Source organism: Pecten maximus, chromosome 6 (assembly GCF_902652985.1).
Source record: "Pecten maximus chromosome 6, xPecMax1.1, whole genome shotgun sequence".
Lineage (NCBI taxonomy): Eukaryota > Metazoa > Mollusca > Bivalvia > Pectinida > Pectinidae > Pecten > Pecten maximus.
This window is the reverse complement of record NC_047020.1, coordinates 37,672,426-37,696,973: the sequence shown is the minus strand read 5'-3', so window position 1 is coordinate 37,696,973 and position 24,548 is coordinate 37,672,426. Positions and strand designations below refer to the sequence as shown.

Here is a 24,548-nt window from a genome sequence, read left to right as displayed (position 1 = left end):
GGAGCCGGATCTTTTACATATCCATATTCAACGATTTCTGTCCCTGTTAGATATTTTAACACATATATTTATAACAACTGAAATTGTATTATGTCAGCGTAACTGGAAATACTTGTTTTCATAGGTATGATCTTAAAAATGAATTAGTCACCAAAATAAATACAAAATCCAGGAAAATATACATTTCTTTAAAAGTATACAGTGCATATAATGTGAAAAGTCAAGATATACAATATTTCAAATATGAAGTTTTCTAAGAATTAGTTGATGGGTTTGCTTATCTGATGCAATATGCAACGATAAACATGTAAAGAATCAAACAAAGCATTTTTCGTGATTGACATTTGGTAATAAAAGGTTATTGAAGGGTTTGTTTCAATAAAAAAATTCCTCCAGAAAGATGTCTGCTGCTGACGGCCAAACTTAAATCATAAGGCTTTAGGAGATGCATGCTGATGAAAACTGATTACGATTTATGATCGATGGTTGAGCTGTCATTCACAGTTTACGTAACACAGCGTGGATTTGAACAAGACTTGTAGGATGCTGTCATCGATACAGCAGCCAAAAGGTTAACGTCAGAAAATATTGTCTTAAGAACCTTGAGGATTTCAAGGACATATTAATACATATGACAAATTGACACAGCATGAACGACAGATACAAAAGACCTTATAGTTTACTATTAAGCCCGTCATCATTAGATGGTCGGCTATTCAAATACCTCTCCGTCCGTGGTCCGTACCTCCGTGCGTCCGTCCGTAAACACTTCTTGTCATTGCCATAACCTGAGAAGTACTGGAGGAATATTTCTCAAATTTCACATGTAAGTTCCTCTTGGTCCCTAGTTATGCCAGGTAAATTTTGATTTTGATCAGTAACAAAATGGCCGACACGCAGCAATCTTTGATTTTGGCAACTGAAATTTGTCATTTATAGTCCCTACGTTTGAAAAAAAAAAAAAAAAAAACAACACAAAAACAAAAACAGAACAAAACAAACTTTGCTATCTTGGCTTTAAGCAGTGAAGTTTTTTTTAGAAATTGTAATTTCTTGGAAGGCACTGCAAGCTTGTTTCTCAAACGTGACGAGTTGGTCCCTCTAAGTCAATAGTTGTGCCCATTTAGTTTTGAGTCTGATCTGGAAATCAAAAGGCCAACATTCGGCCATCTTGGATTTTGACAAATTTAAGTTTGTTATCGCTATTTCTGGAGAAGTCAAGTGAGGATATTTCTCAAACATCCTATTGGTGTTTCCCTGGGCCCTTAGCTGTGGCGATTCAATTTTGAATCGGATCTGTAATTCAAAATGGTCAACGGGCGTCTGAACTGGATTTTTACAGTTGTTTGTTATCAATATTTCTTCAAAAGCACCAGAAGGGTATTTTTAAATCTTGATGAAAATAATCTCTTACTTGTGCATATTTAATTTTGAATCAGATCTCGACAGGAAAATGGCCGACAGACGGCCTTCTTTGATTTTGACTTTGAAAATTGTTTATCAATCATTTTTAGAAAGGACCAAGATCTTTCTTGGGATTCATATGTAGGCTCCACTTATTATCAAAGAATCAAAAGGAAGAGCGAAAAGAAGGAAAGGTAGAGAAAAGATCAGTCTATCATAGGAAAAATAAATATAATCCAATGGCTGGCGCCAAGATCCACTTTTAACTATCTATTGGTTATGAGTCGCGAGGTCGTAGCTAAAACCATGCAATAATTTTCGGAATTATAGAACATTTAATAAAATGCTTATCCGCAATACTCTTGTTTGCCCGGATGTTAGAGCACAGAAGACCTTATATTTGAACCGCTGAAGAATTGAATGTTGCTTAGGTAGCATCGTCTAATGGACTCAATTTATCCGAGTGACATCTGACTTTTACCGTTTTTTAACTTCTGACTCGCGTGTCACCATTGACATACATACCATGTCCCCATTTACTAACGACTGGTTCTGGAGTTATTGACCCAATTATCTGATTGGAGAAAGTGTCCTTCAAGACGACCAATTTCCTTCTATTTTTAAATATCCGTGAAACGACACTGGAACAGCATATGTGTATATCCTTACTGAAGGGACTACGTTTATTACTATCCCTAAAAAGTATTTAACGAGACGCTGGGTGAAAGTCCAACCTCATCACTGGGCGATTTACAATGATCGATGCGGTAAGAGGCTATAGTATCAGGGAGGCTGGAACTCCCAAGTCCACGTTTGCGTGGTACATCTGATTTAGTTATATATTTGTTGCACTACGTGTAAGACTGGTATAATGAAATATGTGTTTTAAAGTATATTCATCAAATGTGGTTTTCACTATTTTGAAACGTTGTTTGGGCAATGTAAATAGAGCTTTGATTTTGAAGAAAGATAGAAAAGAAAAATGATTAAAATACAAATACACAAACGAAGATAAGATAACATGAACAACTAGCATATGCTATAAAGGATACTTAGAAGGGTTCATATATGGTGTTGATATCATCACGGCTGTTTTGTAGTTTTAAGTCACTGCAATGCAAAAGCCAAAATCATATGAGTAGGACACCAGCTGGAGAGGAAGAGGATCTTGACGACGAGGGCTTCAGATGCTGTAAATGTGTAATGCATCTTATTGCATGGCATCGTTAATTCAATGGAAGAGGGATTATTGTTGGGTCCTTTTGGTTCTTGCAGAAAATGTTCAACATAGAATATTTATTTTAATGTGCAAGTCTAAACAAATGAATGATTCATTAAGGTAGAAAAACACCCTTTTAATGGTGTGTGTTTCTTAACACCCTTGTACAACATGTTAACAACGTCCAATAAAAGATTCACAATAGGAAGCTTAAAAATCTCACCCAATAAATTCAAATATCAGAATCCGAAATGAGTTCCTGGTAATTATCAGGTTACAAAACAAATTCATCTCTAGAACCATTCTCCCGTAAGGCGACGCCTATTTTACCAGGATAGTTGACATTTTCGCACTGAAATCAAATAAAAAGTTGATATGTTGGAATGTTTCTTGTATAAATTTATAAATGGATTTTTTTCTGGTATAAAATTCCCTAGAAGGGTTATTTCAAGCAACGAAAGTGCTTGATCGTGAATTGGAAGGTTGAAGGAATTATCAAGGGATACATATTGATAAAAATAAAACAAACATGGTGGCTTTATTGTCTTCCCCCGATCGTTAACTTTTCTCTCCTAAAATATTTCGGATACAACAACCCTTGGTGCTATATAGACTCATCATCGATTTACCATTAACTAGAGCTTATTCAAACAAAATAATGAAAGTGCATGTTTATAATATTAAAAATGTTTCTATGTAATAATCAACATCTCTGTACACAATTCATGTGCCGTTACAAATATATAAAACCGTGCAATATCTTAAATTAAATTTTAATCGGTATACAACTTCATGTAGACAAAGTTCTCTACCTTGGAACGTCAAACTACGCTGTACTCTTTCTGTTTATAGTATTTGTCCTTGCCTATCAGTGAATTAGAACCCACATACAATGTACTTGACATTGTTGTTCATGGTTGTTGCTTCCGACAAGTATATATATTATATATGGTCCATTTTCTGGTGGAACATTTTATTTTGGTGGTCGTTTCCGACAAGTATATATATTATATATGGTCCATTTTCTGGTGGAACATTTTATTTTGGTGGTCGTTTCCGACAAGTATATATATTATATATGGTCCATTTTCTGGTGGAACATTTTATTTTGGTGGTCGTTTCCGACAAGTATATATATTATATATGGTCCATTTTCTGGTAGAACGTTTTATTTTGGTGGTCGTTTCCGACAAGTATATATATTATATATGGTACATTTTCTGGTGGAACATTTTATTTTGGTGGTCGTTTCCGACAAGTATATATATTATATATGGTCTATTTTCTGGTGGAAATTTTATTTTGGTGGTCGTTTCTGACAAGTATATACATTGTATATTATATATGGTCCATTTTCTGGTGGAACATTTTATTTTGGTGGTCGTTTCCGACAAGTATATATATTATATATGGTACATTTTCTGGTGGAACATTTTATTTTAGTGGTCGTTTCCGACAAGTATATATATTATATATGGTCTATTTTCTGGTGGAAATTTTATTTTGGTGGTCGTTTCTGACAAGTATATACATTGTATATTACATATGGTCCATTTTCTGGTGGAAGATTTTATTTTGGTGGTCGTTACGGTTTTTTTTTTACTTTGGTTTTCTCATGTTTTCTATGGTGTAGTTTTGACGTGTTAACAGCAGTACTATTTAGAAAACTTTGATTCTACAGATTAGCTTATGTGCTTTTGAAGAAATATTCCGCGGACTGAATAAATGCTATGGTTTCTAGTACCAGATTGTATTGATTAAGGCGTATACGTGTACTATTAAGTTTTTTTTTCTTTTTTGTTCTAAATTATTTCAAAGATAAGTAGAACATGTTGGATTACGCTAATACCGGTTTGGCTTTGATTACGAGCCCTAGCGAGGCCTGATGTGGAGCCAGAGTGATAGAAGACGTACGATGTACGACAGGCAGACGACATTACACCCCATATAACTTTCTATCTTGTGACGTAATGGTTCAATTAGGCTTATCGGTGACATATGGCGGTATATATTTGCCCAGGATAGATAACTCATTGTAAAAAATAACATCATTTGTGAAGGAGATTATACGAAACATTTAAATGACGAGGGCGTCACTCTAACAGGACTTACATTGTAGAAAAAACAATTATAAAATCAAATCCTGCTAAGATACCAATAACCATGCATTTTATTTTTCGCGTTGCGCTGGATAACATTTTCCTATTAACTTTTGCTGTTGTAACTGGATTCACTCAACCATTTTCTGAAAAAAAACATTGAACATTTCTTAAAGCATGAGATTAAAAGATCAAAGTTAAATCTGAACAATTTGCATGGTATGTATAACATTTAGGATTGAATATAAATTGGAGATTTTTTAACGTTCCAAACTATTGAACGGTCATGCTAATTTCGCACCACCATGCAGTTGAAAGTGCCGATAAAATAAAAAGAAGGAAAGGGATGGCCGAAGTGGTAATATATGTTTGTTGTCAGAACTCCAAATAAGAATATACCAAGATAAAACATTGCGACAATGCGACTAGCCTTGATTTAACGGGGCTGTGGAATGCGGAGAAAGGCTTCCTCGAACATCTACGATAAAACCTTGTTTGTAAGGATTAGTGAGAGGTTTCTGGATTAAAAACCAAAAAAGGCCAAGTTCGTATATTTTCGTATTTTACAAACACGGAGGATATATGTAAGCAGGTTTTTCTTGGTTATCCACCAGGTTTAGGGTTTGTAATGATGATATTTATATATTGTTTACGGACGAGGCTTTGGAGGCTTTGTCAGACCTCATATTTCATTGGATGTAGTATCTTAAGTTTTAAATTGATGTTGCTTATGCAGTTATGAATCATAAACCCGACACACTAAATATTGCAGGTGGTGATTTGAAAGCTTTGCCCGACCTCATATTTTTGCTAATAATTGAGTGTGGTGTGAGTTCATTTTGAATTCATGTTGCTTCTGTAAATTTGAATTTTTAAACCCGATAAACTAAAACAGTAGTAAGCAGACAGTTAGAGTAAATGTATTCATCTTGTTTTCGTCAAGTGCATTATTTTACATGACGGTATTTAAATATTTAAATTCAAGACTGAAATGGGAATCGCAAGCCATTTTTGGACATTGAAAAATTGCAATGTAAATTATATATATGTCTGATATACGTGTCAAGCTGACACAGCGCTTGCTTGCAATTTAAAAACCTAATTGTGCTGATTTTATTCAAAATAATTATCTGGAAATGTCTTTCCTGCCTTTTTATTGGAAGCTGTTGCTACTTTCGACTTCTTGTGTGTGGTATTACAGATGTTAATAGAACTGTGGTGCAAAATTCGATTTCAATAAAAAAAATAACATCATTGGGCATAAAAAGTCTAATTTATACTTCATGAACATTAATGTTATAAAACATCAAAATTTCGCTGGAAGTGTTTTTTGTTTAATCCCCTTTAATGTTCAAAACACTTTATCTAAGAATTAATTGCAAAGTTGTTTGAACACCGAGGTCAGCAAGCTGTTTCTACCAGAGCTATTTGCACTCTGACATCTTCAAATGTAACCACGTGTTCCGCTTAACTGGTTTCCATAACAACGTACGACGCGTTGTATGACCGCATCCTCGCTCTAACAAATGTTCTACAAAATTAGTACGTTTATCATACGTATCGAATGGTACGTTTGTCAAAGGATGGTAAATCGCCTTTCAGAACATCAGTCTTCAGTAACAAAAGTCATTGGGATCCACACCGCTCGGAATGGCCCGACAAACCTTCTCACTGGAACTCCATAGGGACACGATACTGATAGTTATATGCCAGGTTCCAACGTATGATGACAGAGAACTAAGGACATAAACGTCGTCCCTTCCAACCCTATATCACGTCACCGCTGTATAGTAGTTCTAAAATAGATAACGAGATTCATTGACATTTACACAGGGACAGAGAGCTTCAAATCATGACCTTTATTACCATCAACCGCTTTTACAAATAGAATTCTTCTTAACTGATTTCCAACATGCTATAATCTTGTTTTAGAGTAACCGTCTATGAAAAAATGGAAACATAACAAGTTTAAAGAGTAATATACGCAAACACTACGAATTAAGAAAAGCTATACAGCTTTAAAGAAAATAAATCACATATTGCCCCAAAATTTCAGGCTTAGGGTCATCAGGGTTATATGTTTTTTCTCTACTAAGCATCATCTGTTTTTGAATCGGGCCAGATATTGTGGAAATTATATTGCTTGTTTCCTTCAGGGAGAGTTTTGATAGACATTTATTGTTTAAGATATGTTTTAACGATTTTTACATGTCACATTCACATAATATAAAGGGATATAAAATTATTTTATAGATATATTGCATTAACGGACAGATTGTGTCTATACGAAATTATTTGGCAAAGTGTTCGATATAAATTGGAAAATGTATGCCAAATCTTATTGTACATATTGATTAAAATAATACCTTAAAAAAGATTGAGATCAGTAAATCACCACTAAATGAATATTGTTGTAAATTATATAACGGCCTTATACTTCCCCGGAATGCGTACATCATTTAGTTGTATACTGGTCTCTAGCAATACAACCAACACATTGCTGTTATATGTAAACAGGTTGTTCATGTTGTGTAAGTCTATGTTCACACTTCCCTATGACACCATGTTACTCCAGCTCTCTTTAAACAACGTACGTCTTCGTAGATTTCTGATATATTCTATGAGATCATTGACCGAACGATATTCGCCTAATTTTGATTATGATGACAAAGAGAACTGAAGTGACTGCATCACAGCGTTAGAATCAACTATAGCTGAATCTGTAAGTGTTAATTTCATGAGCTGCATCATATTAATTACATTAAATCTGCTTTATGATATAATACTACTAATTGTGTATAACGGCTACGTTTAGCAAATAGTTCATGAAAGGTTTGAGTCAAGGTAACATTACTTGGTTCATTTAGTAAATCTTAATCTACCTGGTTGTAGCAGTAAAGTGTATTTGGTAATAACGTTATTTGGTCATTAGAGTTAAGTGTAACGTTATTTGGTCATTAGAGTTACGTGTAACGTTATTTGGTCATTAGAGTTACGTGTAACGTTATTTGGTCATTAGAGTTAAGTGTAACGTTATTTGGTCATTAGAGTTACGTGTAACGTTATTTGGTCATTAGAGTTACGTGTAACGTTATTTGGTCATTAGAGTTACGTGTAACGTTATTTGGTCATTAGAGTAAAGTGTAACGTTATTTGGTCATTAGTGTTACGTGTAACATTATTTGGTCATTAGAGTTACGTGTAACGTTATTTGGTCATTAGAGTTAAGTGTAACGTTATTTGGTCATTAGAGTTACGTGTAACGTTATTTGGTCATTAGAGTTACGTGTAACGTTATTTGTCATTAGAGTTAAGTGTAATGTTATTTGGTCATTAGAGTTACGTGTAAAGTTATTTGGTCATTAGAGTTAAGTGCAAAGTTATTTGTCATTAGAGTTACGTGTAACGTTATTTGGTCATTAGAGTTACGTGTAACGTTATTTGTCATTAGAGTTACGTGTAAAGTTATTTGGTCATTAGAGTTAAGTGCAAAGTTATTTTGTCATTAGAGTTACGTGTAACGTTATTTGGTCATTAGAGTTACGTGTAACGTTATTTGGTCATTAGTGTTACGTGAAACATTATTTGGTCATTAGAGTTACGTGTAACGTTATTTGGTCATGAGAGTTAAGTGTAACGCTATTTGGTCATTAGAGTTACGTGTGATGCTATTTGGTCATTAGAGTTACGTGTAACGTTATTTGGTCGTTAGAGTTAAGTGTAACGTTATTTGGTCATTAGAGTTACGTGTAACGTTATTTGTCATTAGAGTTATGTGTAACGTTATTTGGTCATTAGAGTTAAGTGTGATGTTATTTGTCATTAGAGTTATGTGTAATGTTATTTGTCATTCGAGTTATGTGTAACGTTATTTGGTCATTAGAGTTAAGTGTAACGTTATTTGGTCATTAGAGTTACGTGTAACGTTATTTGGTCATTAGAGTTACGTGTAACGTTATTTGGTCATTAGAGTTACGTGTAACGTTATTTGGTCATTAGAGTTACGTGTAACGTTATTTGGTCATTAGAGTTACGTGTAACGTTATTTGGTCATTAGAGTTATGTGTAACGTTATTTGGTCATTAGAGTTAAGTTTAATGTTATTTGGTCATTAGAGTTATGTGTAACGTTATTTGGTCATTAGAGTTATGTGTAACGTTATTTGGTCATTAGAGTTAAGTGTAACGTTATTTGGTCATTAGAGTTAAGTTTAATGTTATTTGTCATTAGAGTTATGTGTAACGTTATTTGGTCATGAGAGTTACCTGTAACGTTATTTGGTCATGAGAGTTAAGTGTAACGTTATTTGGTCATTAGAGTTAAGTTTAATGTTATTTGTCATTAGAGTTACGTGTAACGTTATTTGGTCATTAGAGTTACGTGTAACGTTATTTGGTCATTAGAGTTATGTGTAACGTTATTTGGTCATTAGAGTTAAGTGTAACGTTATTTGGTCATTAGAGTTAAGTGTAACGTTATTTGGTCATTAGAGTTATGTGTAACGTTATTTGGTCATTAGAGTTACGTGTAACGTTATTTGGTCATTAGAGTTACGTGTAACGTTATTTGGTCATTAGAGTTAAGTGTAACGTTATTTGGTCATCAGAGTTAAGTGTAAAGTTGTTTTGTCATTAGAGTTACTTGTAAAGTTATTTGGTCATGAGAGTTACGTGTAACGTTATTTAGTCATTAGAGTTACGTGTAACGTTATTTGTTATTAGAGTTAAGTGTAACGTTATTTGGTCATTAGAGTTACGTGTAACGTTATTTGTCATTAGAGTTAAGTGTAACGTTATTTGGTCATCAGAGTTAAGTGTAAAGTTATTTTGTCATTAGAGTTACTTGTAAAGTTATTTGGTCATTAGTCATTAGAGTTAAGTGTAATGTTAATTGGTCATTAGAGTTATGTGTAACGTTATTTGGTCATTACAGTTAAGTGTAAAGTTATTTTGTCATTAGAGTTACGTGTAAAGTTATTTGGTCATTAGAATTAAGTGCAACGTTATTTGTCATTAGAGTTACGTGTAACGTTATTTGTCATTAGAGTTAAGTGTAACGTTATTTTGTCATTAGAGTTACTTGTAAAGTTATTTGGTCATTAGTCATTAGAGTTAAGTGTAACGTTATTTTGTCATTAGAGTTAAGTGTAACGTTATTTGGTCATTAGAGTTATGTGTAACGTTATTTGTCATTAGAGTTACGTGTAACGTTATTTGGTCATTAGAGTTACGTGTAACGTTATTTGGTCATTAGAGTTACGTGTAACGTTATTTGGTCATTAGAGTTACGTGTAACGTTATTTGGTCATTAGAATTAAGTGCAACGTTATTTTGTCATTAGAGCTACGTGTTACGTTATTTGTCATTAGAGTTAAGTGTAACGTTATTTTGTCATTAGAGTTAAGTGTAACGTTATTTTGTCATTAGAGTTAAGTGTAACGTTATTTGGTCATTAGAGCTACGTGTTACGTTATTTGTCATTACAGTTAAGTGTAACGTTATTTTGTCATAAGAGTTAAGTGTAACGTTATTTGGTGATTAGAGTTACGTGTAACGTTATTTGGTCATTAGAGTTAAGTGTAAAATTATTTGTCATTAGAGTTAAGTGTAAAGTTATTTGGTCATTAGTCATTAGAGTTAAGTGTAATGTTATTTGTCCTTAGAGTTACGAGTAACGTTATTTGGTCATTAGAGTTACGTGTAACGTTATTTGGTCATTAGAGTTACGTGTAACGTTATTTGGTCATTAGAGTTACGTGTAACGTTATTTGGTCATTAGAGTTATGTGTAACGTTATTTGGTCATTAGAGTTACGTGTAACGTTATTTGTCATTAGAGTTAAGTGTAACGTTATTTGGTCATTAGAGTTAAGTGTAACGTTATTTTGTCCTTAGAGTTACGTGTAACGTTATTTGGTCATTAGAGTTAAGAATAATTAGTAGAGGTCAGTGTTAATAATAATAAGTTATTCGATTATACTCTCAGATAAAAGATATAAAGTGTTTTGATATTGATGTTTTTGTTAATTTTTTAAAGTTACATTTCCAATTTTATATCACATGTAGTTTAATTATTATACACGATCGGTATACTTTTAAAGGACAACTTTCATTAGTATCGTTGTTTATCTTTTAAATTAAGGGGAAAACGGTTTAAGTAATGTTTTCATCATTCTGATAGTGCAATGTTTTCGGATTTAATCTTTTAAAGAAGAGTTTAATTTTACAATCACAAAGCTGTACGAATTCTTATAACGTTGAAACAATATTGGAAAAAAATATGATTTTTTTCCCAATAGATAAAACGTGACGTTATAAGATATGACGTCATAATAGTGATATTTTATTTGTGTTATTATTTTTTTTATACATATAGTGGTAATATAGAACATCGTCATATTGGCAAATGTTATATAACAAGACGTGATATACATGCACATGCCTTCGTGGATAAAAAATCAATTCAATCGCTAATTTGAATTTTAGTTTTAGTAATTTACAAAACAATTTGAAAATAGGGTTAAAGCGAGGCTTTCTTGCAGGAAAAGTTCGGTTTTAATGCTGTGAATGTGGGTTAGCAATCACAACATTTGGTTTTATGACTGGCTATAACTTTGTCAGTTGATTTTACGACAATCATCGATCGTTTCTTTGGTATGGTGATGATAGCCCGTCGAAGGAAAGACTGTTACCGTTGATGTAATCACTAGACTTACAATTGTCGGGAAAACTTTAATTATTATCCCGAAGGATTGCCTGTCAATCCTTGCGTGCTCTAGAAAACTGCAATGGTATCCCTTTTCAAACATTTGGATTGAACTGACAGATAACCAAATGATATCTTATCAAATCTCGCGAGAGACTGGTAGAAATAGCATCTTATGAGATTGACATCCCGTAAAATCTCACGAGAATTGCTCGCGAGCGGAATCCATATAACATATACCAATATCACATATCAATTAATGTTGATTACACGACATGCCGTGGTACATGCCATAAAATGTTTATGATTATCATGGACTATCTGGGTATAGATCGAAATAACCCGCCAATAAACTGCACCCGTAATGGGTACAGATATTCTTATCAAATATTCATTTGAACTACTAATATTCTAAAAAAAGAAAAAAAAGAAGATTATCCAAAGATACTAGAATTACTAAAACAGTGCATATGATCATGTATTTATGGTTCTTGTTAATATTATAGAAGCACGAATACACCTGACACAATGTGTTACCAGTTGGTATTGATAGAATATTTTTGAAGTATACAATCTCCGCCAGTTCAGAAAGGCCAACGCCGAATCTGTCACCGATTTTCACGCTTTGCAGTATCGAACTGACACCAATCTGCCATCTTGAATGTCTACATTTCTCGTTTTGTGTGAGGGCACGCAGGGTAAGTGTCGCTTTCGTTTTGTAAAATCAAATGTGTATCAGGGTTACTTTTCCTGTAAATAAATACAAATTAAAGAATTGCCTTGATGAAACATTAAGGATAAATCCTGTTTCAGACATGTATATTTTAAATTAACTTAAATGATGTATTTTATTGAATTTCAGTTGGATGCAGACGTCACTTTGAAAAAGACTCTTGATAGCAATTTATCCTAATGTAAAGTTAAATTCCTCTGATAGAGAACTGCCAATTATTCATTCTAAATAAGTCTCGTTTTACTCCAACTGATAAATGAGAATATTTAAAACAAGTCAATGAGTTTTCGCAGAGTAGACAGAAAAGAAAGGCTTGATGTTTCCGTAGTGTTAAAGAGTATTGTAAGATCTCCTAAAAGCAGAAAACAAGATAACGGATACACATGTTAGTCATTTAGATTCCATTATTCTGTATTTCACAACTATTACACAACGTTAAATGTTTATGTGAATCCAATTTCCTACCACATAAAATCTCAAATCTTGTGGACAAAACAACTTCTACTTTCTTGGTAAGTAGTCAGATTGGTTAATTTCCTTTTACGGAATGTACGATTTTACACACCTTTTCTTGGTGACTAGATAACATGTTTTATTTCTATAATCTTCGATCAGGGACGCTGGAGTAATGTATGTAAATGTGTTTCTTCCGTGTGACACAGACTCAAGAAACAGAGAATACCGGCATGTACAGAAAATCATAGTTCTAACTGGGATTCGATAACACGAGAACAATATATACATACATGTACGTACAAATTAATTCAAAATTTCTTCGAAAAGTATAAACAGAATAAAACCAGGTGTTCTGGAAGTATATTCCACAAAGTTATCAAAATACACATGTATATAAACGGATATATTTTTTTTTCTGAATATGTTTTCGAAACTTCGTTTTGGCAACTTTTTGATATCTAGTGATGAATCTTGCTATGGTGAAATGTTCATTCTTTCGTGATGTTTTTTTTCTGTTAAAACAGCAACAAATGTCTTAAGTAAGTTTTGTTGCTAATTCTAGAACCCATATCAAAAGATTTTTAGGATATTTTTTTCAAAATGACATGAGGAATCAATTTGAGGCTTTTGCTATGGTGGAATAATACTTTATTTTTGTTTCTGTAAGCATTGAAACAATTATCTGATGAAAATCAAATTGCTTGAATTGAATTGATTGAAAACTCAAATAAGTGTTTTTCTAAAAAAGTTTATGAAGAACTTTTATCATTGCAACAAAATGACAAACTATGTTATCTCCCAGTTCCTGAAACCGTTACATGTATAAATAGATTCACGACGGAACATTATTATTTATGCATATAATTACCTCTATCTGAAACATCAACTATTCAAATGATAGTTACAATTTTTTTTTTCGATTACAGTTGAATCACTATAAACTGTAAATAGGAAAGTAGATTATCTAATCCAAAATTTGATTTGTTAGCTGAGATAGGTGTCGAGGAACACAGGTTACGTCAATATATTACGATCATTTTTATATTTACACATGCGACTGTCACAGCACAAGGCAATACAAAGCAGTTCGGACTCATCTATCTGTAAATATGGAGTTGTTTGATGCTTGGTGATAGGACTCTCCGTTGTCACGTCTCTAGTTCTGATTTGAGCGCATAACTTTGGATTTGACCTACATTTGGAGATTTGCATAGCCCATGTCATCAATGAAGCAGGCGACGGCGGCGGCGACGGCGGCGGCGTCGTCGTAAACATTTCACCTTTAGATTTCCCGTTTAGATCCGTATCTGAGAAAGGTACAGGTATAAGTCCAACTTTAGCCAAACTTGGTATATATTTCGATGACGTAGTGGACATCTCAACAACACCGCCTTCATTTACAGAACATCTTCGGGAAATGATGGCCCAGTGACTGTGGAAATCAAGTATGCTGGGAAATCTGGACTTAAGATATTTCTTTATTTCTGGTTTCTCAAACAGCACATCAGCACACCATATGTATTATGTGAATTTCATTTGTTTATGACGTTTTATATTTTGAGATATTATCATAAGATCTTTTTAGTTTTCCACTTGCATTACATGTAGAAATTTCTTAATAGTCAAATATGAACGATTTCTCCAATATTTCAGATGTCTTCTCAATTTTCAGGAAGAGTGATTCATCTAACAAACAAACAAACAAAACAAAACAAACAAACAAACAAAAAAACTCTTGGTTATTGTGAGACCGTTTCACAAAATCAGGATTGCCACAAAATATTTGGAAGATGTTTGACCGAAATGCAAATCGCTTTGGCACAACAGAACATTTGGAACAAAAAGTGTATGTTTATACTTCATAACTCATGTTTTTCCATATTGACTAACTGACCAATAAGTATTAATTGAATTTATATTCTTTTTCCTTGTAGTCTCTAACAATTAATATCCGCTCACCGGCAATCGTGTCCTTTGATACGGATGTTTTATCGCCAATAACATTGACAAAACATCTAAAACTTATAAAAAGACCTATGTTATTTACGACTTTGTTATTGTTATATGTTATTGATGTCGTAACTCGATCCTCCTCATTGTACGCATTATATTACAGTGTTTACTGCCATTGACTCCAAAATCGTTAATTCATTACATGATTGTTTTCATAACGCAATCTATCGATAGTAATATTTAATACTTCATTACCTCCACTCGTCACCACAAACCTATCGGTAACATAGTAAAACATTGTATCCATTATTTGTTACAAGTTTTTTGACTGGTCTGACAAGTTATCAATGACATATTTTCCTCTGATCGGTTTAATTGTTTAAGGTATGGCTTCATTTAGGAGTTTGTTTATTGTTATTGTTAGCATTCTTGTATGTGTTGCCATGTTTGTATTGTTCCATTGTTCCTTTTTGCAAATAACGTGTCAGAGATCCAGAGGAGTTGATGTTATATTTGAACACAAATGGGTGCCATTGTGGTCTCCGACCTACCCTTAGGTTAATGTTATATTAGGACCATCTAACCTCAAGGTATTTATATACAACATTGGCACGCTTCCTAAATATGTGATGTAAAAATCATTTGTGGAGGGTTAATGCATTTCCCCTTTATGCTAGATGAGTTAAAGTGTTGAAGGTAGTCTAGTCGCCAGTGATGATAAATTAAAACTATCGTATGAGTACGTTTGTATTTGTTTATGAGTATATTTTCATTTTTAAGAAGGCTTTATGCCATAACAGAGGATGGCGATCAGCATTGTAGTAAACAGTATGCAGCCAGCATAACGACAAAGGCTCATTACTCCGTTCAGATATGAAAAGAGGCATTGATAAATTTCTCTCCAGGAAAAATCTGATAATTAAGTTATCCTTCTTAAAAACATATTCTTTTAGGTATTTCTGTCTTAGACCATTAAATAAATTACACAGCTTTATGTTGTTACATAGCTTTTGATTTGTTTATGAAACAGAATCATGATTTCGGAAAGGAAGTCGAAATTTCTGGTTAATAAAACCATGTATTGACTGAAATCTAAAGGTTATAATAGTTTTCTGATTAACTGACTTAGTTGATTTTTGAAAATCACGCAATGAACGTAAGTATTTCTTGTATATGTAATGATAGACTGATTTCTGAGGCATTTGTAAATATTTTATTTTATCTTTTAAACAATACTCAATTAAAAGTAAACTAATAACTCATTAAAATGCTTTCGATACACTAATTCTTACGATAATTTAATGATTAAGAATCAAAATTATTGCTTGCCATTTTTCAAAATCGTGCAAGATAGTTTACATTGTTGGACAATACCAATGGGATGTATAACATAATTAATCTGTTTTTAGAAATACCTAGTAAACCAGCATTTTTATGAGCTTTTTTGGACGGAAGTCAATATAAAAATATTATTTTATAATAAAAAAAAAAATTAAAAAAATGATAACTGCGTCTAAAAAATAATCATTTATAACGCCGACAGTTACTTACCGAATATAAATGTGGAGTGCGAACAATGCCTGCGGGATGCAATTTGTTATAAAGAGAAGCTCAGACTTTTGGAGGTTGGTAATAGTGTATTGGAAGTATGCATTTTTTGGTATTGTACAAAATATGCAACAGCCTATTTTTGTTTTAATCCATCATACTTTCTCATCGCCGGCTTGGTACCCCCGGTAAAGCTTATTGTATTTCAATGTATTTCATAGCATGCACATGCTTTACGGAATACATGAGCTTGAACATTTTTGGTTGTCGAACTATTTTTAATTATAATCATAAAGATCAGGGTCATCAATGTGTAACAATCTTCGACATTTTTTACAATCTGGGAATGATTCTTATTACGTGACAAAAACTATTAGTTTCATTTCTCAGAAGTGTTATTATGCATGGGGGAAATACGACATCCAAGGGAAATATGTCATCCGAGGGAACATGATATTCGAGGGAAATATGACATTCGAGGGAAATATGAAATCCGAGGGAACATGACATTCGAGGGAAATATGACATTCGTGGGAAATATGAAATCCGAGTTGACATGACATTCGAGGGAAATATGATATTCGATGGAACATGAAATTCGAGGGAAATATGACATCCGTGGGAACATGGCATTCGAGGGAAATATCATATTCGATGGAACATGAAATTCGAGGGAAAATGAAATTCTAGGAAAATATGACATCCGTGGGAACATGTCATTCGAGGGAAATATTATATTCGATGGAACATGAAATTCGAGGGAAATATGACATCCGTGGGAACATGACATTCGAGTGAAATATGCCATCCGAGGGAAATATGATATCTGAGGGAAATAATGATTGATGATGATATTCGGAAATTGTTTCATGATATGAATATCACTTTATTACAAAGCCATTGGATCAAGTTGCGCGATTAATATGGTTCCATTCTGAAGTATTATTTCCAGTCGCCCTTAGAAACTCTTACCATATATAAAATGCATGGTTATATGAAGTTTTATCTTCCTCATGGCTGCTGTAACGTGAGGTATACTAATATGATATAATATACCTTAATATAATTTTAAAATTAATGCATCCATCTTAGACATATTTACAGAAACCAGATTTCGGGAAAATGCTTTACATTAGTTTAAGAATTTATTATTTTCATTATCTAAATACTAGTAGGAACAGAAATAATTGTTCATTGAATTCCACATGACTGCGTCTTGTACAAAAAGACATAAAATATACATTTTTAAAATTGGATTTGACTTTAAGTCTACTTTATTTGAAAATGTTTAGAAAAGAAAAAAGACTAAATAAAGACTTAAAAAAAGAAGACTCCGGAGTGCATTCAGACAGACAGGCAGACATACAGAAACAAATTTCAAATTGTGTCTGTCTGTTCTGCTAACGACATATGTCAATAGAAAGATATTCTTTATTTGACAATGACCTAAACAAACAATGTTTTATTCTGTCTCAAGACAAACTAAATATTTTTCTTTGGTTTTATTGTGCTCACAGGAGCAATGATACAGCTGCTGGAAGGTTGGTGTGTATATGGGACGTTATCCCCCTGAGAAGGCGTAAACAATTCGAAATGCACGGTGTTGTCATATGTATTTGTGTCTATCCCTAAGTGGAATAAGATATATTAGTTTTAGATTTCGGCGCCTTTTTTAAGCGGTTGCCATCCATGATGCAGTGACATTGACAATACAGGCATTTGGGACGTGGTTTTCGTTTGTTTTTAACAATTGGAGGGACAATATACTGGTTAAATGGATATGAAGTATATCTGTACCATGTGTTTTTCACTGTACCAGTTAATACGATATACATGTATATACGAATACTATTGCGAACAACTCGGTCTTACTCCAATTGCACCTTGCAGATACCTTCATGCAAATCTGTATGTTTTGCCTATATTTTGGCAAAAAAACCTAACAAACCAACAAACACACATAAAAAACATACACACACAAATAAAATAAATAAATAAATGAATAAATAAATATATTTTGGTTTGGTTTAATTTGTTTTACGTCCTATCAACACCCAGAGATATTTAATGACGTGCCTAGTTTTAGAGGTGGAGGAAAGCTGGAGTACTAGGAGAAAAGCCTATGGTCAGTACCAGGCAACATCCCCACGTGGGTTTCGAACTCGGGACACACAGGCTAGTGATAAAGTGTCAGGACACCTTAACCACTCGACGCGGCCCCTAATAAATAAATAAAAATGTGGTATTGATAATGCTGTTCAAACTGCAATATGAGTGGCAAACATTTCCCGTCGACGCAATATCTTCCCACTTGTACTTACATAATATATCTTAGTTTACCGAGATGAATTAAGATTTTTTTCGGAACTCTCTTTATACCCCGTTCTTGTTTACAATACTTGGCAGCATGCTCGTTCTTCTGTAGTATCTCATTTTCAGTATTAAATTATTTCTGCAAGGCCTACAACTATCCATTACTTCGTCTAGCAGTCTTTGATGAATTGTCATAAAGCTGTGTAGGGTGTACCTAAAGTGTGTATGCCGTTAAGTACAGCTATGAAGAGGAAACTTCCAAAACTTTGATTATCACGACTTGTAGGACACAAGGGAATGGTATCGCAATAAAATCGCATGATCAAATGGATACATCCTCACCCTGTTGGATAATCGTCCAGTAATATAAATATCTTAAATATGACTTTTATATTTTCCTCTGCCAAATCAATGTTTGCTTTATATGCCCGTCGAATTTCGACGAATGTATATAATTTAGTATCATATAATTATAACTCGTCTTTGTCCGTCTGTCCATCAGCAATTGGTTAATGGTTTGGTGCAAGTTTCTTCGGGTCTACATTTCAGTCAAAGATATCTTTTATTGTCCAAATGTGTGACATAAATGTTCTTGTGGGGTCTAGCAATCATTGTATCAATTCATTTAATATTTCGTTTAAGTTTTGGACAGGGACATACTATCGTATTGTGCATTCGTCTGTGATGCTTTTGTAACATGTTAATGGCGCTTGAACCGTATGTACAATGGCACGTAAAGCTTTAATTAGAAGGTTTTATTGAAGAAGTAGTATATTAACGCCGCTTACGTTGTCTGGAGACACATAAACACATTTCTTTCTAGTGAACGAATAATACATTGGAGGGTTTCGTGCTTCACGCTTAACTTGAATGTAACATGAAACAAGGATTAATCATTTTTAACAAATTGGAACGTTTGTTCTTCCGATTATATCATTTTCTTAAGGCAAACACTTAAAATTACGTTAAATCGCTTAGAATGTAGTTTACCCCTTAGCTTAGCTTGTTGTGTACCCCAAGGGGATAAATACATCATGTCTCAAAAACATTATACAGCGAGGAGGCTTTTGAACTGTTGAAAGAAGAATGCAATGCGTAACATTAGAAGTAGCTGAAACACTCCAATCTTGTTCTGTTGACAATATACCGTTTGATTTTTCCAGCAATAATTGTCGAATTGCATTTTACCTTTAATGTTGTGTTCCTTCATTTAAGATTAGGATTGTAGCTGTTTTCCTATATAACGCTTGTTTGTTTGTGTTTGTTGGTTTTTTCGCCCCTTGAACAGGAAGGGCCATTTTAAGGCGAATCCCTTGTAGTAGTTGGTGACTACTTAACTGAGCATTATACGGGAGGCTCTTCGCCTGCCATCCAGAGCAATTAAGGTAAAGTGTCTTGACCAAGAACGCAACCGCGACAGCAGAGACCAGCCCGTTTCAGATTCTGAGACACACAAATCGACACAGGTAGGGAGCATCGAACCAAGCACCTCATATGGCGCCTAATTAGGTGTTTCATCATTCTAACGAGTACAGTTGTAAAACTATGAAATATAGCGCCTGATGGTTTTACACCTGTACCCATGATGATGATGAAACACCTTATGAAGGGAGGTTGCTTTTAAATTCACTGTTCAAGCAACACAAAGGCATTTGTACGGTATTAATTATCACTTTTACTTATGTAATATTTTCAGATTATTTATCAATAAATATGGCATCTTTGAGATATTTAGACAAAAGAGACATTTGTTTCCTATTGTTATAGTATTGCTATGACAATCCTTACTTTTTTTTAGTGTTCTGGGCTTTTTCAGTTTCATCTATTCATTTCTATACAATCATTCATATACTTGACATTGTCATCAATATTCTTCTTTTCATCGCATTTAGTGAGTCCTATGTCAAAGATATAGTGTAAGAAGGGAAAATAGATAAAAAAATAAATAAATGAATAAAACATATATTTTACAAGCTCATTTACCCTAAGGGAAACTTCGAATATTAAAAGTATACCCATAACCATTGTACTGCTTTCATATCACAATAAAGTCTCCGTTTGGTCTTCAGAGACATATACAAACAAAAATGTTAAAGGAAGCAAAGGCAACCCGCACCTTACATCATAAACGTATCACTTTAACATGATTTCTTGAAATTTGTTTATTGCTCACTTGGTCCGAAGGAGCAAATTCGGTCTGAAGCATTCCTTAGTAAAACAGTTTGTCTGGCCCCTAAGGGTTGCAATAGGGGAAACATAGAAAATTCTTTAAAATACTTATTTTTCCGTAAGAATGAAATTATTTGATCTATAATTGGTATTCACGAGTGAAAGGGAACTAAATGTTCATAAATTGTGGGTTTGGCACCAAAAGATCCTGAGAGTCGGGGCCGAATATAGGGAAAATATGGGGGAAATAGCAAATGCTTTTAATCCTTCGTCATCCGTAAGAATGAGAGGATCCATATTTGGTCTGAAACATTCTTGGTCGACAGGGAACCAATTTTATATAAACGATGTTTTTTTTCTCGGGGCCTGATGGGTGGGACCCAATAAGGGAAATATAACAAATTCTTTAAAATCTCCCTCTTTTAGGAAATAAAAGATTCGGTCAAAATTTAGTATGATGCATCCTTCGGTGAAGGGCAGTTCATTATGTATACACTGTACATAGTTGATCTTGCTTCCCAATGGTTGAAGGGCTTGGGCCATGAAAGGAAGGTTAGAGATAATTTCTTTGAAGTACTTTTGAGTGTTTTTCAACTTAATTGGCTTTGAATCCGAAGGAATGTGTTGACTGCAGAACTTAGTTTTAAGTTGCAGATTCTAAATTTGGATGTGTATGTGTAATATGAGTGTTTTAAGACAGTCATCGAACTATCACAGGTAGCTGTACGATGCAGGCCCAATGGGCCTCTTGTCATTCACCTTTCCTTTATTTTCCTCATCATGTAAACAATTGAAATGTAAATTATATGCATTGGACATTTTGAATTGTTAATTAGTTGAGGACACATGCTCTCTGTATTGGGTCAAATTGGGTCGTGTGTCAACAATCTTCTTCAGACGAAAATATGCTTAAAATAAGAATAGAAGAAATGGTCGTGAGGTTCTTTTTCAAAACTGTGAATGCATTACCCAAAGGTCTAATACTTGCCCCTTAGTAAGGGGGGGGGGGGGGGGGGGGGGGGTGAAGTTTATCATAATGTATTTGAGATTATGAAATTGATAAGACTGGCCCGCCTCCAGGGGCTGAAGGGAATGATATAGAGGTCAAACTGGCTTTAATTTTAACAATCTTCTCAAGACCCCAATTAATTCGCAACACAAATTATTCATTCTTAGAACGGTCTTGATATTTCAAAGGTTTGAATCCTGCATATTTGTTTTCCCATTCTTAATAGCAGTCGTTCATGGAATCCATCGAATGCCCAAAATTCCTATTCCAATTGTTTTACGACAATAATGATCATACAGACACAAAGACATGTTTATTGAAACAGATTTATTTTCTTACCAAAAGATCACATGTCATATTCAGCAATTTAAATGAATCAAAATAGACAAATGTATTCAAGGTATACAAAACATAACTTCAAAACATTACCATGGTTACTACGAAGCTCGTTATACTGTTTCAGTTTTCCTGTTATTTCCGTATGAATAACTTGCATGAACAAATAAGGACATGAAATGAAATCTCGTACTCAAATAACGTTTCAGGTATATTGATGATGTCATTTTGATATCTACGACGAGACACTTAAGAACAACAGGTAACGACAAACACAGTAATTAAAATAGGACGGATTTTGTTTGTTTGAAGTGACAAAAATAGGTTACGTAACTCCAGCGCATGTTAAGTCAGACAATCCTGTCAAAACAATATACATTTATATTTATATCCTTATTCTAATTCGTATTTACGATGTTTGTATGATGCATGCTTTAGACAGATACAAAGAAATACAAGTGAGGAATCATTCTAACAATGGCTGTATTTAAACGCATTGACATTTGCACACATATTCTTAACCGTACTCAGGGCGACAAGGCTTGGTAGTTTTGTTTTTTCATGATTATATTCCCCATGTCTGCCTTTCAACACTTTCTGCGACATTTATTTCTCCTCATGCGTTCACCACCATTGTCTTTGCTTAAACAAACAACAGCAAGCGATGTATTATGTCAGACCTATTTGATGTGTGAATAAATTCAGTGTCTGATGGAATTTAAGCCGTACAATTTCAGGCAGTAAGCCACGCCAATTAAAAATGATCTCCCTTTTGGGGCGATGGCAGGTGTTTGATATTCAAAGGTTGTACAAAAGAGATTGTAATTGTATACTAGAACTCGCGCTGAACTATAAGCAGATGACACACAAGACCCTGGATTCGACAGTAGGCGTGAGTAGGATACAAATCGTGTGAGAGAAATGCATACATTCTATGCCAAAGTCAATTGTATGCATTTTGCTATATGTCAATCTAATTCAAAACAAATTTGAAAGTACATTCGGTATAACTTGATATACAGCTTGATAAGATATTTTTCCTGAAAGCAGCCATCTAATAAACCGCTGGATGAAGTACGTTGTTTTCTCATGAGTTTCGAAGCAGATTGCGAAATTAATTAACGCGTATGCTATGATTAAAGATAAGCAGACATGAACATAAAACAAGGTCGATAAATCGCGATTGAATAAATGGTCAATTTAATTTCTCACCGTTCGGGGTCATATCAGGGACCCTGCACCTAAGCGACTATTGGTGCATGTTACTAAGTACGATACTATGCTTTGCTATTGACACTACAACTAGCATGACGTGCCAGAATGCACTATATTAATACCATTCTGTTGTAGCCTGGTATCAAAGTATGTTAGTTAAAGCATTGCACCTTTGATACGACTGGACTGATTTAGTTTGAAGCAGGTATACTTAATTGTTAGGTTATACAAAGAACAGATTTTCTTCGTTGATGACGTGATAAATAAAGAGCACCTTGCAACTAATCTAACGTTGAATAGCTCCATGGCACGAATTACATCATGTACCATTTGATCATGTCTTTTAGGAACATCTAGGTCGTGCATTTCGTAACAGTACTTATTCCTAAAATCATTAACTTTCTAATTTTAAATATAAAGCAATACAACTAAACATTGACATAATTGTGATAGCATCTCTGCATCTTAATATCAATATATTTTTTCTGTGTATATCATCAGCGGAGACCATAGGTCTAGCATGGTCGTTTAGGGATCAATCAAATGAAAAAAACGTGAACGGATAATGGTATTTGGTTATAAATAAACCATGTTAGTTTTTTTCGAGGACATATGTTACATGTTACAGTCTTTAACAGATAATAGATATCATTGATAATGTATCTTGAGGAACAGGTCTTTAACTTGAATTAAAAAGTCTAGATCACAATTTCAATGAAAATAGCATGTTCTGATATATATACTATGATTTGAATTACAAATACATTTAAGACAGAAATTGACTATTTGATGGTCAGTTTAAGATAACAAAAACACCGTATAACATGTTGAATGTATCTTTCATACAGAATATCATACGCTCATCAGCAGATAGTCATTATCCTCACACACATGATGAACACACGAGATGATTCAAGTAGGATTCTGTCCCGGGTACGTTTAAGCCAAACAGGCTTTTCAGCCATACGCATAATTCCTTTTTCTAATATAACTTCCGAACAGAACGACTTTTCTGAGTACATATTCTGTTATTCACTTCGACAAGCTCATCCTTTGTGACGTCATACCGCGTCATGTCGGCATCCCTGGCGTTGATTGGTTATCTGTGGGGTCTGAAGGCAACCTTGCGCTAGGACCACCAATCATCAGTCTGTGCCTTCGGAAGCCACTATCGTGTTACCCCCAGCACTCCTCCTTGCAGATCAAACTCCAAGGGCCTGTAGCTCACTGCAGTAGAAACAATACACATTTTTGAAGCAGTCATGACATTAAAGTAAATATAACCAACGTATTGCCAAAAAACAATATGTTTTGATTGATATTTATTGACTAGTAGTAACAAATGTACTATTAAATGTTTCGATCAGTCACATGTCAATCACGCGTCTAT

At 33.9% G+C, this 24,548-nt stretch overlaps 1 protein-coding gene across 1 annotated transcript in view; it reads right to left on the bottom strand.

Annotated features, from left to right (window-relative positions):
- Nucleotides 1–21,919: 21,919 nt before the first annotated feature.
- Nucleotides 21,920–24,548, bottom strand: part of LOC117330171 (carbonic anhydrase-related protein 10-like) — a 215,134-nt gene continuing 212,505 nt past the window's right edge. The window contains exon 10 of the mRNA XM_033888393.1: nt 21,920–24,385. The gene's annotated coding sequence lies outside the window, so the exon portion shown is untranslated. The remainder of the gene's footprint in view (nt 24,386–24,548) is intronic.